This window comes from Schistocerca gregaria, chromosome 3 (genome assembly GCF_023897955.1).
Source record: "Schistocerca gregaria isolate iqSchGreg1 chromosome 3, iqSchGreg1.2, whole genome shotgun sequence".
In the NCBI taxonomy this organism is placed as follows: domain Eukaryota; kingdom Metazoa; phylum Arthropoda; class Insecta; order Orthoptera; family Acrididae; genus Schistocerca; species Schistocerca gregaria.
The window spans coordinates 672,752,297-672,769,535 of NC_064922.1; the positions used below are offsets into that span (position 1 = coordinate 672,752,297).

General features: G+C 44.0%; 1 long non-coding RNA gene across 1 annotated transcript in view; it reads right to left on the bottom strand.

The window, feature by feature from the left end:
• LOC126354539 (uncharacterized) overlaps positions 1-17,239 on the bottom strand; it is a 296,213-nt gene that overhangs the window by 53,753 nt on the left and 225,221 nt on the right. Inside the window, exon 2 of the long non-coding RNA XR_007565349.1 lies at positions 14,762-14,822. This is a non-coding gene — a long non-coding RNA (uncharacterized LOC126354539). The remainder of the gene's footprint in view (positions 1-14,761; positions 14,823-17,239) is intronic.

The following is a 17,239-nucleotide window of genomic DNA, read 5'->3' on the forward strand; positions in this document are numbered from 1 at the left end:
CAGGTTTTATAATTCCCTTCTCATTTCCACATACACGTACAAGAAAATAAAGTATTTTAACAAAAACAGAAGACTGTACAATACACAAGAGACAACGACAGAGGTGGGATCAGGCAAAGTATCCACAAGCTTGTCGATCGCGATCGTTTTGGTGGTCAAGGTGTTATGGTGTGGGAGGCATAACGCTGCACGGGCGTAGGAATATCCAAATCTTTGGCCACGGTATGCTCAACGATCATCGTTACTGTGACACTGTACACGTTATTCATAGCGATCATTACAGGGTGTCATTTTTCTGGAAGACAATGCACGACCGCATCGAAATGTGGAGCTCTAGGATCTGTTGAAACCAGAAGATATTTAGCAAATGGTCTGATCAGTACGTTCTACCTGCTTAAATACCGCCATGTAGAGTCGGATGTGTTAGGGAGACGCTTTATGGCACGTAAACATATGACAATGACCACCCACCAGGTGTCAACCGAATTCGCAGGTGAATGAAACATCCTGTCGCAAGAACTCCTACCAACCATGCGGCCATCATGATGGCACTTCGAAGAGCACGTATTGCTGTCCGTGGTGATAACGCACCTTGTTGAGAAACCCGTCCCGTCTTTTTCAATTCCCACTGAGTGATGATAAATCGCGGTGACTTCAATGTGATTATTGTTTTTGAATAGAAGTGGGATTTCTGTTCATTTCTTTGCGTATTTCTTCCATTTACCCTCTATACTATACTGTAGGAGTTCTTTGTGTGTGTGGTCCAAATTTCATCGAGCTGTTACTTTGTAGTGACAAATCACGTTAAAGTTACCTTCGTCATTGAGTTTCGCACGACATGAACTGTTGCTGGTTACCCGCCCGAACAGCCACGGGCGTTATCACTCCCCTTCCGGGATTGGGGCATGGTGATGTTAGTGGTGGCGGGTGGGTGGGGAAGGGGGGGGGGGTGGGGGGGGGGCGGAGGCTCACCGGTACTGGATCTAATTGACCCGACGGATTAACTGCAACGGCTTGTGTGATAATAAGCCTGGATGTGGTTTTTAGGCAGTTTCCCACGTCCGACTAGAATGCCGGGCTGTTACCGATGTCCCTCCTTAGTTACACGATTGACACCCCTTAGCAATTTATTTTTCCGGGAACCCGAAGAAATTCTGTAAAATCGCTAAGGGGTCCCATCCAGTCATCCGTTGACCAGTTTGGTGTTGCAGTAGAAGACTGCAAAAGTAACGACGAAGTGTTACTTTCGCACTTAAAAATTGTTCACGTGGAAGAACCGTACAGTCATACCCTCCTTTGGGCATCGCACAGTCACCCGTGTGGAGGTCATAATAACACAGGGCAGCACACTGGTCAAAGTCAACTGAGATACACAAAAGTGTATCCAACCACCTTCTACCACTATGACTGCCAAATCCAATACCTAATAAACCGACCCCAAGAAGATGCGGGGTAAACTCACAGGAAACGTAAGAAGACGCTGTTGCTAGTTCAGGTACTAGATATCGGTATACACGTACTGTAACAAAGTAAATCCATTGTAAGACTGAAAAGAGGCTATTAGCATAAGCGTCTTGGTTTGGGCAGCTAATACGGCGCGACGAGTTCGGTCAGCACACGAAAGAACCAAAAGCAGGTACTGGTTAACTGTGATACGCATAGCAAGGTATCTTTCTTCTGAAACGCTGAAATAAAATTAGGTTCCTGTATCCGGTCTATAAGCGAACAGACTATGCATACCAAAGGGAATAAATTTACTAAAAAAGCAGTTCGGAACTTTCAAACTTTGCGTACTGATAACTGAAGAAGAAAGAAGAAAACTACTTAAATCCAGTTCCATTCTGAAATACATTTCAATTTGTTAAGCTATATTTTGATTTAAAACGTGATGTTTAAAGTATAATCTTTTCCTTTATGTCGTATTTAAATGGAAACAGCACTTTACCTACGTTGCATTGCTTTTTCTTATAAGAGAAGAGTCAGAATTTGTGTATTCTGGGACACCTGGACTCTCGAAACTTTATCACTGAATTTTCGAAATTTACGCAACAAAGTCCCCTTGGTTACAACCATCCATTGACTCTCGGGACCGAGAGTTAGCTGAAACCCGAACTAGGAAGCTCTGAGATCTTTAACGGTTAGTGGAACATATATCGAAAACACAGATTAGACGCCGCAGGAAGGGGTACGTTCACTGCATCTGAAAAACGTCTCTACTCGGGTCGAATTTGAGTGCGGCAGTGAAGTTATCCTGTCGCTTATAACAGGTACAGGTGAAATCAAGTTAATTGTTGGATGTTTTCACCGAACACTCGATTCCACTGTGACAGTTTCAGAGTCACTGACAGTAAGTCTACTGTCAGGAGTGCGTAAATATCCACATCATGCACTATTAGTTGGAGGCGACTACAACCTACCGAGTATAGACTGAGACACCTGTGGCTACGATGCAGATGTACAGACAGAGAGTCTTGCGGATTCTTTCGAGCACTGTTTTAGAAAAACTGTCTTGAGCAGCTGGTTCGACAGCCCACCTAATCGAAGGCGTCAGTGCAGAGGCAGGATTTTGACCATGATAGCGATTTCGCATTGGCGGCCGAAGACTTCCGGCATAAGAAGTCAGCCTCATTCTGCCTATGGCATTCTCAAAGAGGGTGGAGGAGCGGATAGAGATTCAGGGCACTCTTTTGTCCTAGGGGTGAGAAATTGCCCCTAAAGTCGGAAGAATCAGCAATGATCAACGACATGGGGATGCAGAAGGCAATGGAAACCACTGCATTAAAGACACGTAACTTGTATCCACAGGTCATATGGCCTGTCGATGAGAAGTGTCATGATCATCTCTCCAATGGCAAAAGATTTCGGAATAGTCCCCCATTCGGATCTCCGGGAGGGGACTGCCAAGGGGGAGGTTACCATGAGAAAAAGATTGAATAATCAACGAAAGGATAATGTTCTACGAGTCGGGGCGTGGAATGTCAGAAGCTTGAACATGGTAGGGAAACTAGAAAAACTAAAAAGGGAAATGCAAAGGCTCAATCTAGATATAGTAGGGGTCAGTGAAGTGAAGTGGAAAGAAGACAAGGATTTCTGGTCAGATGAGTATCGGGTAATATCAACAGCAGCAGAAAATGGTATAACAGGTGTAGGATTCGTTATGAATAGGAAGGTAGGGAAGAGGGTGTGTTACTGTGAACAGTTCAATGACCGGGTTGTTCTAATCAGAATCGACAGCAGACCAACACCGACAACGATAGTTCAGGTATCCATGCCGACGTCGCAAGCTGAAGATGAACAGATAGAGAAAGTGTATGAGGATATTGAATGCGTAATGCAGTATGTAAAGGGGGACGAAAATCTAATAGTCATGGGCGACTGGAATGCAGTTGTAGGGGAAAGAGTAGAAGAAAAGGTTACAGGAGAAAATGGGCTTGGGACAAGGAATGAAAGAGGAGAAAGACTAATTGAGTTCTGTAACAAGTTTCAGCTAGTAATAGCGAATACCCTGTTCAAGAATCACAAGAGGAGGAGGTATAATTGGAAAAGGCCGGGAGATACGGGAAGATTTCAATTAGATTACATTATGGTCAGGCAGAGATTCCGAAATCAGATACTGGATTGTAAGCCGTACCCAGGAGCAGATATAGACTCACATCACTATATAGTACTGATGAAGAGTAGGCTGAAGTTCAAGACATTAGTCAGGAAGAATCAATACGCTAAGAAGTGGGATACGGAAGTTCTAAGGAATGACGAGATACGTTTGAAGTTCTCTAACGCTACAGATAAGGAATAGCGCAGTAGGCAACACAGTTGAAGAGGAATTGACGTCTCTAAAAAGGGCCATAACAGAAGTTGGGAAGGAAAACATATGTACAAAGAAGGTAGCTGCGAAGAAACCATAAGTAACAGAAGAAATACTTCAGTTGATTGATGAAAGGAGGAAGTACAAACATGTTCCGGGAAAATCAGGAATACTGAAATACTAGTCGCTGAGGAATGAAATAAATAGGAAGTGCAGGGAATATAAGACGAAGTGGCTGCAGGAAAAATGTGAAGACATCGAAAAAGATATGATTGTCGGAAGGACAGACTCAGCGTACAGAAAAGTCGAAACAACCTTTCGTCACATTAAAAGCAACGGTGGTAACATTAAGAGTGCAACGGGAATTCCACTGTTAAATGCAGAGGAGAGAGCAGATAGGTGTAAAGAATACATTGAAAGCCTCTATGAGGGTGAAGATTTGTCTTATGTGATAGAAGAAGAAACAGGAGTCGATTTAGAAGAGATAGGTGATCCAGTATTAGAATCGGAATTTAAAAGAGCTTTGGAGGACTTACGGTCAAATAAAGCAGAAGGGATAGATAACTTTCCATTAGACTTTCTAAAATCATTAGGGGAAGTGGCACCAAAACGTCTATTCACGTTGGTGTGTAGAATATATGAGTCTGGCGACATACCATCTGACTTTCGGAAAAGTGTCATCCACACAATTCCGAAGATGGCAAGAGCTGACAAGTGCGAGAAATATCGCACAATCAGCTTAACAGCTCATGCATCGAAGCTGCTTACAAGAATAATATACAGAAGAGTGGAAAAGAAAATTGAGAATGCGCTAGGTGACGATCAGTTTGGCTTTAGGAAAAGTAAAGGCACGAGAGAGACAATTCTGACGTTACGGCTAATAATGGAAGCAAGGCTAAAGAAAAATCATGACACGTTCATAGGATTTGTCGATCTGGAGAAAGCGTTCGACAATATAAAATGGTGCAATCTGTTCAAGATTCTGAAAACAGTAGGGGTAAACTATAGGGAGAGACGGGTCATATACGATATGTACAACAACCAAGAGGAAATAATAAGAGTGGACGATCAAGAACGAAGTGCTCGTATTAAGAAGGGAGTAAGACAAGACTGTAGCCTTTCGCCCCTACTCTTCAATCTGTATATCGAGGAAGCAATGATGGAAATAAAAGAAAGGTTCAGGAGTGGAATTAAAATACAAGGTGAAAGGATATCAATGATACGATTCGCTTATGACATTGCTATCCTGAGTGAAAGTGAAGTAGAATTAAATGATCTGCTGAACGGAGGAACAGTCTAATAAGTACACAGTATGGTTTGAGAGTAAATCGGAAAAAGACGAAGGTAATGAGAATTAGCAGAAATGAGAACAGCGAGAAACTTAACATCACGATTGATGGTAACGAAGTCTATGAAGTTAAGGAATTTTGCTACCTAGGCAGTAAAATAACCAATGACGGACGGAGCAAGGAGGACATGAAAAGCAGACTCGCTATGGCAAAAAAGGCATTTCTGGCCAAGAGAAGTGTACCAATATCAAATACCGGCCTTAATTTGAGGAAGAAATTTCTGAGGATGTACGTCTGCAGTACAGCATTGTATGACAGTGAAAAATGGACTGTGGGAAAACCGGAACAGAAGATAATCGAAGCATTTGAGATGTGGTGCTATAGACGAATGTTAAAAATTAGGTGGACTGATAAGGTAAGGAATGAGGAGGTTCTACGCAGAATCGCACAGGAAAGGAATATGGAGAAATCACTGATAAGGAGAAGAGACAGGATGATAGGACATCTGCTAAGACATGAAGGAATGACTTCCATAGTACTAGAGGGAGCTGTAGAGGGCAAAAACTGTAGGGGAAGACAGAGATTGGAATACGTCAAGCAAATAATTGAGGACGTAGGTTGCAAGTGCTACTCTGAGATGAAGAGATTAGCACAGGGGGGGAATTCGTGGCGGGCCGCATCAAACCAGTCAGGAGACTGATGACCTAAAAAAAATAAAAAAAAGGTTAAGAAATGAACCCAGACGCTAGGCAAGTATTTAAGTCATCATAGCGATTTTAGTTACTTAGGTTAATAAATGAAAGAGGCTAGTGGAGTATTTGTGCTGCTATGAACAGACAGACATTTGTTAGCATCCCACGTAGACAATACACTGACGTAGTTTAGCTCCAGTACGATGGATATAGAGGTGTTATGGGTAAAGTTGAAAAAAGAAAGTAAATCCAGGTACGGCTGGGTAAGTGGATTAAGGACGGAAAGGGACCACCTTGGTTCAACAAAAATGGTTCGAATAGCTCTGAGCACTATGCGACTCAACTTCTGAGGTCATTAGTCCCCTAGAACTTAGAACCACTTAAACCTAACTAACGTAAATACATCACACACATCCATGCTGGAGGCAGGATTCGAACCTGCGCCCGTACCAGTTGCGCGGTTCCGGACTGAGCGCTTAGAACCGCCAGACCACCGTGGCCGGCTTGGTTCAACAAAAAAATTCAAAACGTACCGAGGAAGCAATCACAGCGGCACTCTCAGTTCAAAACAGAGCTCCCAAATGACGACAGCAAAAGTTAGCAGTCGGCGGAGGGGGGGGGGGGGTTGGGGCAAGTAGGTGCACTGGCACTGGATCTAATTGACGCCACCACCACCAAGGATTCTGTAGCAGAGCGCTGCTAAATATATTGTTCTGCAATTTTGCGAGTCCGTTCTTTTACCCTTTCTACATACAGGAGTCACGTATTTTTGGCCTGTCGCTTGGGACAGTTCAAATACAATAAATTTCCTTTGAGAGGAAAGAGGAAGAAACTTATGGCCACAGATCAGCACGGTTTTAGAAACCACCGCTAGTGCAAAACTCAGGTCGTCCTTTTCTCACAACGGTAACTGCGAACCACGGATGAAGAACAACTGGTGTATTCCGTATGTCCAGATTGCCGTAAAGCATTTGACATGGTGCCACAGCCCCGAATGTTAACAAAGGTAAAATCGTGCGCAGTGGGTTCCCAGGTATGTGCTACGGTCGCAGATTCGAATCCTGTCTCATGCATGGATGTGTGTTCTAAGTTCTAGGGATTGATGAGCGCAGCAGTTAAGTACCATAGTGCTCAGAGCCATTTGAACCCCGGTATGTGAGTCGCTCAGAGACTCGTTAAGTAACAGAGCCCAGTGTAGTATCATCGACGGCTGGTGTTCGTCAGAGACAAGGCTGTCGTCAGGAGTGTTAGAGGGAAGTGTGTTACGACCGTCGCTGTTTTCTGTATAAGTAAATAATCTGGCGATCAGTGTATTCTGGTGCAGTTATCTTAACACGCTTCTGTGTATGGGGAGGTGTCGTTAAGTGACTATAAGGGAATACAAGATGACCTAGAAAAAAAAAATTCTGGTTGGTGTGATAAATGGCAGCTAGTTCTAAATGTAGAAACATGTAAGTTAAGCAGATGAGTAGGAAAAACAAACTCATGATGTTCGAATAAAGTGTTAGTAGGTTGGCATAGTCACATTGGGAGACCTGCGTGCCTTATGGGGATGAAATGGTGATGAAGACAATAATACAACATCCAGGCCTTGAGCGGGTAAAATCTCCGCCTCAGCCGGGAATCGAACCCGGGCCCGTAGGACAGCAATCCTTCACGCTGACCACTTTTTTTCTTTTTTTTTTTTTCGTTGTTGATAATTGTGTTTGGTCGCTGCAGACGTCACAATGACCTCCGTTCAAGTTCGTTTGTTTATCCTTCCAATCAGTTTTATATACAGGGTGTTACAAAAAGGTACGGCCAAACTTTCAGGAAACATTCCTCACACGAAAAGAAAGAAAATATGTTATGTGGACATGTGTCCGGAAACACTTACTTTCCGTGTTAGAGCTCATTTTATTACTTCTCTTCAAATCACATTAATCATGGAATGGAAACACCCAGCAACAGAACGTACCAGCGTGATATCAAACACTTAGTTACAGGAAATGTTCAAAATATCCTCCGTTAGCGAGGATACATGCATACACCCTCCGTCGCATGGAATCCCTGATGCGCTGATGCAGCCCTGGAGAAAAAAATGGCTCTGAGCACTATGGGACTCAACTGCTGTGGTCATTAGTCCCCTAGAACTTAGAACTACTTAAACCTAACTAAGCTAAGGACATCACACACATCCATGCCCGAGGCAGGATTCGAACCTGCGACCGTAGCAGTCGCACGGTTCCGGACTGCACGCCTAGAAGAGCCCTGGAGAGTGGCGTATTGTATCACAGCCGTCCACAATACGAGCACGAAGAGTCTCTACATTTGGTACCGTGGTTACGTAGACAAGAACTTTCAAATGCCCCCATAAATGAAAGTCAAGAGGGTTGAAGACAGGAGAGTGTGGAGGCCATGGAATTGGTCCGCCTCTACCAATCCATCGGTCACCGAATCTGTTGTTGAGAAGCGTACGAACACTTCGACTGAAATGTGCAGGAGCTCCATCGTGCATGAACCACATGTTGTGTCGTACTTGTAAAGGCACATGTTCAACATTACCCGCCTTCAATTGGGCCTACTGGCGGTGAATCGAGGAAGTACAGTACATACTGATGAAACTAAAATGAGCTCTAACATGGAAATTAAGCGTTTCCGGACACATGTCCACATAACATCTTTTCTTTATTTTCGGGTGAGGAATGTTTCCTGATAGTTTGGCCGTAACTTTTTGTAACACCCTATATATTCCTGGATATTGAAATAAGAACACCGTAAATTCATTGTCCCAGGAAGGGGAAACTTTATTGACACATTCCTGGGATCAGATACATGATCACACTGACAGAACCACAGGCACATAGACACAGGCAACAGAGCATGCACAATGTCGGCACTAGTACAGTGTATATCCACCTTTCGCAGCATTGCAGGCTGCTATTCTTCCATGGAGACGATCGTAGAGATGCTGGATGTAGTCCTGTGGTACGGCTTGCCATGACATTTCCACCTGGCGCCTCAGTTGGACCAGCGTTGGTGCTGGACGTGCAGACCGCGTGAGACGACGCTTCATCCAGTCCCAAACATGCTCAATGGGGGACAGATCCGGAGATCTTGCTGGCCAGGGTAGTTGACTTACACCTTCTAGAGCACGTTGGGTGGCACAGGATACATGCGGACGTGCATTGTCCTGTTGGAACAGCAAGTTTCCTTGCCGGTCTAGGAATGGTAGAACGATGGGTTCGATGACGGTTTGGATGTACCGTGCACTATTCAGTGTCCCCTTGACGAACACCAGAGGTGTACGGCCAGTGTAGGAGATCGCTCCGCACACCATGATGCCGGGTGTTGGCCCTGTGTGCCTCGGTCGTATGCAGTCCTGATTGTGGCGCTCACCTGCACGGCGCCAACACGCATACGACACGTCTCCATTCGTCCCTCCATTCACGCCTGTCGCGACACCACTGGAGGCGGGCTGCACTATGTTGGGGCGTGAGCGGAAGACGGCCTACCGGTGTGCGGGACCGTAGCCCAGCTTCATGGAGACGGTTGCGAATGGTGCTCGCCGATACCCCAGGAGTAACAGTGTCCCTAATTTGCTGGGAAGTGGCGGTGCGGTCCCCTACGGCACTGCGTAGGATCTTACGGTCTTGGCGTGCATCCGTGCGTCGCTGCGGTCCGGTCCCAGTTCGACGGGCACGTGCACCTTCCGCCGACCACTGGCGACAACATCGATGTACTGTGGAGACCTCACGCCCCACGTGTTGAGCAATTCGGCGGTACGTCCACCCGGCCTCCCACATGCCCACTATACGCCCTCGCTCAAAGACTGTCAACTGCACATACGGTTCACGTCCACGCTGTCGCGGCATGCTACCAGTGTTAAAGACTGCGATGGATCTCCGTATGCCACGGCAAACTGGCTGACACTGACGGCGGCGGTGCACAAATGCTGCGCAGCTAGCGCCATTCGACGGCCAACACCGCGGTTCCTGGTGTGTCCGCTGTGCCGTGCGTGTGATCATTGCTTGTACAGCCCTCTCGCAGTGTCCGGAGCAAGTATGGTGGGTCTGACGCACCGGTGTCAATGTGTTCATATATATATATTACAGAGGCCAGCCGGTTCTCTGACCGAACACGCAGAGCTAGCGTGCCGGCGTCACTCAGCTATGGGGGTGGACATGAGATGGAATGAGCATTTAAGAACCTTAGTAGGGATGGCGAATGGTCGAGTTCGGTTTATTGGAAGAATTTTAGAAAAGTGTGTTTCGGATGTAAAGGAGGCCGTGTATAGAACTCACCTTCGACACTCCCTGGGCACTGTTCGAGTGCTTGGGATCAGCACCAGGTCGGTTTATAGGAAGACATCAAAGCAATTCATAGGCGGGCAGACAGATTTCTTATCGGTAAGTTTAAACAACACCCATGTATTGCGGAGCTTCTTCGTGAACTCACATGGATATCACTGGAGGGAGGTGACGTCACTTAAGAGGAGCACTATTAAGAAAATCTAGGAAACCGGCATTTGAGACTGACTGGAGAACGATTGTACTGCCGCAAAAGTACATTTCACGGGTGGACCATGAAGATAATAACAGAGAGATTAGGGGTCGTACGCAGGCATACAGACAGTCGCTTGTCCCTCGCTGTAAATGCTGGTGGAGCGGAAAAGGCGTTCACTATTAAAGGTACAGGGTACCCTTCGCAACGCACCATTCGTTGGCTTGCGGTATATGTACGTAGTTATGCACAAAGTTCATGATATGGGTTTCACCGAATGTGAGCAGTAGAATGTACGTAAGGTGGTATACAATGTTTAGTTGCTGTTGCAGATTTTGTTAACTGATTGGTCTTTATTTATAAGCTATTACACTCCTGGAAATTGAAATAAGAACACCGTGAATTCATTGTCCCAGGAAGGGGAAATTTTATTGACACATTCCTGGGGTCAAATACATCACATGATCACACTGACAGAACCACAGGCACATAGACACAGGCAACAGAGCATGCACAATGTCGGCACTAGTACAGTGTATATCCACCTTTCGCAGCAATGCAGGCTGCTATTCTCCCATGGAGACGATCGTAAAGATGCTGGATGTAGTCCTGTGAAACGGCTTGCCATGCCATTTCCATCTGGCGCCTCAGTTGGACCAGCGTTCGTGCTGGACGTGCAGACCGCGTGAGACGACGCTTCATCCAGTCCCACACATGCTCAATGGGGGACAGATCCGGAGATCTTGCTGGCCAGGGTAGTTGACTTACACCTTCTAGAGCACGTTAGGTGGCACGGGATACATGCGGACGTGCATTGTCCTGTTGGAACAGCAAGTTCCCTTGCCGGTCTAGGAATGGTAGAACGATGGGTTCGATGACGGTTTGGATGTACCGTGCACTATTCATTGTCCCCTCGACGATCACCAGAGGTGTACGGCCAGTGTAGGAGATCGCTCCGCACACCATGATGCCGGGTGTTGGCCCTGTGTGCCTGGGTCGTATGCAGTCCTGATTGTGGCGCTCACCTGCACGGCGCCAAACACGCATATGACCATCACTGGCACCAAGGCAGAAGCGACTCTCATCGCTGAAGACGACACGTCTCCATTCGTCCCTCCATTCACGCCTGTCGCGACACCACTGGAGGCGGGCTGCACGATGTTGGGGCGTGAGCGGAAGACGGCCTAACGGTGTGCGGGACCGTAGCCCAGCTTCATGGAGACGGTTGCGAATGGTCCTCGCCGATACCCCAGGAGCAACAGTGTCCTTAATTTGCTGGGAAGTGGCGGTGCGGTCCCCTACGGCACTGCGTAGGATCCTACGGTCTTGGCGTGCATCCGTGCGTCGCTGCGGTCCGGTCCCAGGTCGACGGGCACGTGCACCTTCCGCCGACCACTGGCGACAACATCGATGTACTGTGGAGACCTCACGCCCCACGTGTTGAGCAATTCGGCGGTACGTCCACCCGGCCTCCCGCATGCCCACTATACGCCCTCGCTCAAAGTCCGTCAACTGCACATACGGTTCACGTCCACGCTGTCGCGGCATGCTACCAGTGTTAAAGACTGCGATGGAGCTCCGTATGCCACGGCAAACTGGCTGACACTGACGGCGGCGGTGCACAAATGCTGCGCAGCTAGCGCCATTCGACGGCCAACACCGCGGTTCCTGGTGTGTCCGCTGTGCCGTGCGTGTGATCATTGCTTGTACAGCCCTCTCGCAGTGTCCGGAGCAAGTGTGGTGGGTCTGACACACCGGTGTCAATGTGTTCTTTTTTCCATTTCCAGGAGTGTATTTTAAGAAGCTGAGAATTGCTATTAGGGGGATTAATTATATTTATATTTTATTGATTGATTTTTAATCTGTCAAATTTTTGGGAAATTATTTCTCTAAAAGTAAGAATTAAAACTGATATCATCAAATCATGTACAGCCAATAAGACTATTCTGGCATTTTTTAACATTCTAAGACCTAGTTTACACGATGACACTAGGTTGCAGGCAACTGCGAAACCGGCCACTGCGCATGCGTGCCGCTCCTTTGCTCAAATCGTCGATGAAACGATGAAACTAAACAGTTTCGGCGTGTTCCAACTTTGGCCACACTAGTTACATGAGTTTTGAGGTTATGTGTGTTCGCAGAGTGTAGACAAACTGACACATGAAGCGGGGAACGGAGAATAATGTTCTCTTTAGGATATCCATGCTTTGCATAGATAATTGTGGGATTTCAGTGATGCTGGTTATCAAAATAAGCCACACGTTGCTGCTCCTGAGGCTACTATGTGCGATTAGAATATAGATAGTTCGACAATTTTTGAGCTGCAGGGCAAAAATGTATTCAATTAGGAATGAAGAGAAATACAAAGAAATGTATTTCTAGCTGTAGAAATGCTCTTGTCTACAAGACTAAAACCCCATCATTCGAGTTGGCCAACTCTTTTTTTTTAACCGATATTGTTGACGGAAGGGAAGGCTACGTAAGTCAAGAAGCTGCATTCTTTATTCAGTATTCATTGATTTAAAACGTCGCTGCAGTGCTCCCCATTCACAAATGTTCGAATTTTGAAATATTGCCACTGTACAGATCTATCTTCAAGAAAGTAGTTTGCAAACCATTCTCTTCTTAATGCGGCCTCCATCGAATAATTACTGCTGTCAAATAATGATTACTGTTAATAATTATTGGTGTCAATGAAAAAGCGTCATCACCAACTAAAACCGCATGTTATAGCATGCCGAGTGTTCTCGATTGTAATGCGTGCAATGTAATAAATAATTTCAGTTCTGGCGACAGTTCTTCGTGCATTACAATATCTTTATTACTTATGGCATAATTAACACTATTTAGAAGAATCGTTATCAGTACTGGTGACATTCTAAGATAAGTAAAAGAACTTCTAGGGGTCTTCCATTACAAATTCTTTAAGCAAGGATGCTGAGCAACCGAGCTGACGTCTTTTCTTCATCCAGTCACAAATAGAAATACGTTTCTTGCTTTTTTTCCATATGCAGCGATTCCACACAACAAGCTGTAACTCCATCACAGCTTGTGCTAAATGCAGCTGCCAAAACTTTCATTTCAGACACGACTCAGGAACCCACAGAACGAAGGGACTGATTTATATACTGGTTTCGCCGTGTCTACAGTCAAATATGTTAACATTTGCGTGGAACTCATTCCATGCAACTAGTGGCACAACCCAATGTCGTCGTGGAAACTATGCTTAAGATTGAAGGTTAATCATTGACCTTTAAATTTTTAGCCTGCATCTCGTTTGTTGTAAATTATTTCGAGCGCCACTCAAAGGCACATCAAATGTTCCTCGGCCGATTTTATTTCTTAGTTTTAGATGAAACATTTAACGAAACATGTAAACGTGTTTTAAAAATTTTTGTAACACATTTAATTTTACTGTCGGTTAAGTGTTACATTAACGCCGCATTCTGTTTGCAAAATAGCGAGACGTTGAACAGATGAAACTTCTTACACTTCATTTACACAACTATCAGCAGCTGTATTTGAAATATTTCAATGTTTTGGGCTAAAATGTAAACCTTTATTTAAAATTATAATATCTAAAACGCTAAGGAACTAATTTTGCATTGATAAGTCTCATTACTTTGAACTCACGAAATATTTTAAGCCCCATTTGTCAATTTCCTAATATTTTGTTTGGCTATGAAAATTCGGACGAAATTCATTGCGTAAATTTCCCTCATATCACTAATTAAACCTCTCTTCTTTACTCTGATTACTTTTTGAAGAAATTAAATCCCTTTTTTGCAAAAGTAGATCTCTCGCTGTTAAGTTTTATACCCCTTCTGTCCATTTCACACTCTTCATTTGGATAAGAAAATTTGGCCAAAAACCCATTATGAAATTTGTGGATATATTTTTTTCAGACCCCTCTAATATTTAACCACAATATATATTTTGGTAGTAAACAATAATTAGAAAATTAAAGCAGTTTACTCATAGCAGATTGTCTTTCCGACCATAATTCTTTCACTAGAAAGAAAGAAATTTTTCACTAACGATCAGCTACGTTGAATTAGGGTGTGTCATCGCGGAATGCTAATGTAAAGCTGTAGATGAAATTCTTAAGTGGTACGAATATATGGGCATAATTTTTATTTCACGGTTACTGTATAACGTGATGGAACTATGACCCCTTGTCCAATATGTTCGCAAAAGTGGCCGTCACTTTCATTTAATATATAAATATTGTACTTGACGACGTTTTGAAGAATTATAGCACATTGGTGGACTTGTGATAGTGGATAGCTTAACAGGAATTGTTTAATACATGTGAAACAAAGAAGTAGTGATACAGATTAAGCGTATTAAGAATGCGTCCAAGGACAACTGCGCAGTTAATGCCACTTGTTAACTTAATTTCACTGAAGAAAGAGATGGCCGTATACGTTTAACTGTTATTACATTAGAATAAAAAAAACCTGTTATGGAGATAATATTCGGTTTTTCCTTACCTTATCCATTATCTTCTCATGTGAAATTGTCCACGGAATAACTGCTGAGATGCAGTAACACCTGCAGAAATAAGAAAAAAATTATAATGATTAGAACAGATACAAAACAATAGGTGGAGACTACCTCAGTAACAAAGAAAGGATGGTTAGAATTTACAATATGATGTCGACAGCCAGAAACTGTAATGTGACACCTTCCATAGGATTTTATAATTATTATCTAGAAACGAACATGTGAAGTGAATTTAGCGGCAAATTAATGACAAGAGTTGTTAGTTATACGAACTTAAATTTGAATATTAATTCTATGTGTGTTCCTGACTGAACGAGAGATGACAATAGCGTATTGATTTTCCTTTTCAGTTCATTTACTATTGAGATTAATAAATTATCAACTAACGGCCAGACAGCGGTTGCAGTTATGGCAAAGTGCAGTGTCACGCAGAGAGTCATTTCCGAGGTGAATATCACCAAGGCCTAACAACGATATGGTTAGCAGAAAAGTTTTAGCGAAAAGCACATTTTAGTGTGTGGCAGAAAATGGTTCAACATTAGTCAACAAGGTGTTTCTCCTTGGCTACGAATTATTGGACTTGACCTAGAGAAATCTGGCAACTTGACTTTTCAGCTCGATTTCTAATGGACTACACTCGCTTCGGTGACCGGTGTGTACCGTAGGGAAACCAAAAGGGCCTTCGACTTAGGTCCAAATTTGATAGAATCATGAGAACTTCAAGAAAAGTCATTTCTTCCGATAATGACATGGAAATTTGACACCGAAATTTAACGCATTTTAGTCTGACTTCAGCTAGTCAGGGTGGATCAATGGTACTGCTGTTACATTTTTCGAAAATCGTAGCGTTGTAACTGTGACTGGAATGAATTTGTGTAGTGCTTCATTGATGAGACCTGGTTTATCTTTCTTAAAAATCTAATATTAACATAAAACTTGTTACTGAATGATGTTTTTATACTGAAAAAAAAAACATTATAACCTGCCTCCGTGTGGTATATTTTGAAATGCTCAGGCATATAAACAGCTATTTTGCAATTCGGACATCACCAGGGCGTTCATTTAGGGCACGTTTTTCCCTTCTGGTTCTTACTGACATGGCAAAAAACCTTCCAGACATGCGTCGGAAGCGATTTAGCGATTTTGTGCGAGAGTAGCTGAGGCTACCCGAGCCGTACTCGGGTTCCTTCCACAAAGTTTTAAGTTAAATGCAGTGGTACGCAAGGTATAAAATTACTACAAATAATGTGAATCCGTTGCTTCTCCGAGTAAGTTATTCGAATTTCAACAGTTTTCTGTCAGGAAGAGCTGACTCCTGCACTTTCCGGAGTGTCAGATTACGTTGACACGGAGAGAGGGGCGACCGCTCCGACCGTTCACTCCTATAGATTAGCCCCCCCCCCCCCCCCACACACACACACCCACACACTCCGTTTCATTCGAACAGAAGGACAATTTCTGCCAAACATGTGCGCACTTGTTGGCTCAATATCAAAAGCAAGCAAACGAGAACGTCACAGCGTGGGGATATGTTTCTTATTAGCAAGCGATTCTAAACCACTTAATGGTGTATTTCATTAAGGATCTACCAGTGTCAAAATACCGAATATTTTGCTCTACTAAAGACAGAAAAAATTTGGGTTACGTATAGGGACTAAATGCTGATTTTAGCACTAATTCTACGCTTAGGATGATGTGTTAGGTCTGCTGCAGCTGGGCAGCTCGCTCGCTCCTTCACGAGTTGAAATCGCGATAACACGTTACGGAATGCATGTTGCATTCACCCTTTGTACAGGGGAGACGAAAATTTAATAGTAATGGGTGACTGGAATTCGAGTGTAGGAAAAGGGAGAGAAGGAAACATAGTAGATGAATATGGATTGGGGCTAAGAAATGAAAGAGGAAGCCGCTTAGTAGAATTTTGCACAGAGCACAACTTAATCATAGGTAACACTTGGTTTAAGAATCATGAAAGAAGGTTGTATACGCGGAAGAACCCTGGAGATACTAAAAGCTATCAAATAGATTATATAATGGTAAGACAGAGATTTAGGAACCAGGTTTTAAGTTGTAAGACATTTCCAGGGGCAGATGTGGACTCGGACCACAATCTATTGGTTATGACCTGTAGATTAAAACTGAAGAAACTGCAAAAATGTGGGAACTTAAGGAGATGGGACCCGGATAAACTGAAAGAACCAGAGGTTGTACAGAGTTTCAGGGAGAGCATATGGGAACAATTGACAGGAATAGGGGAAAGAAATACAGTAGAAGAAGAATGGGTAGCTCTGAGGGATGAAGTAGTGAAGGCAGCAGAGGATAAAGTAGGTAAAAAGACGAGGGCTGCTAGAAATCCTTGGGTAACAGAAGAAATATTGAATTTAATTGATGAAAGGAGAAAATATAAAAATGCTGTAAATGAAGCAGGCAAAAAGGAATACAAACGTCTCAAATATGAGATCGAC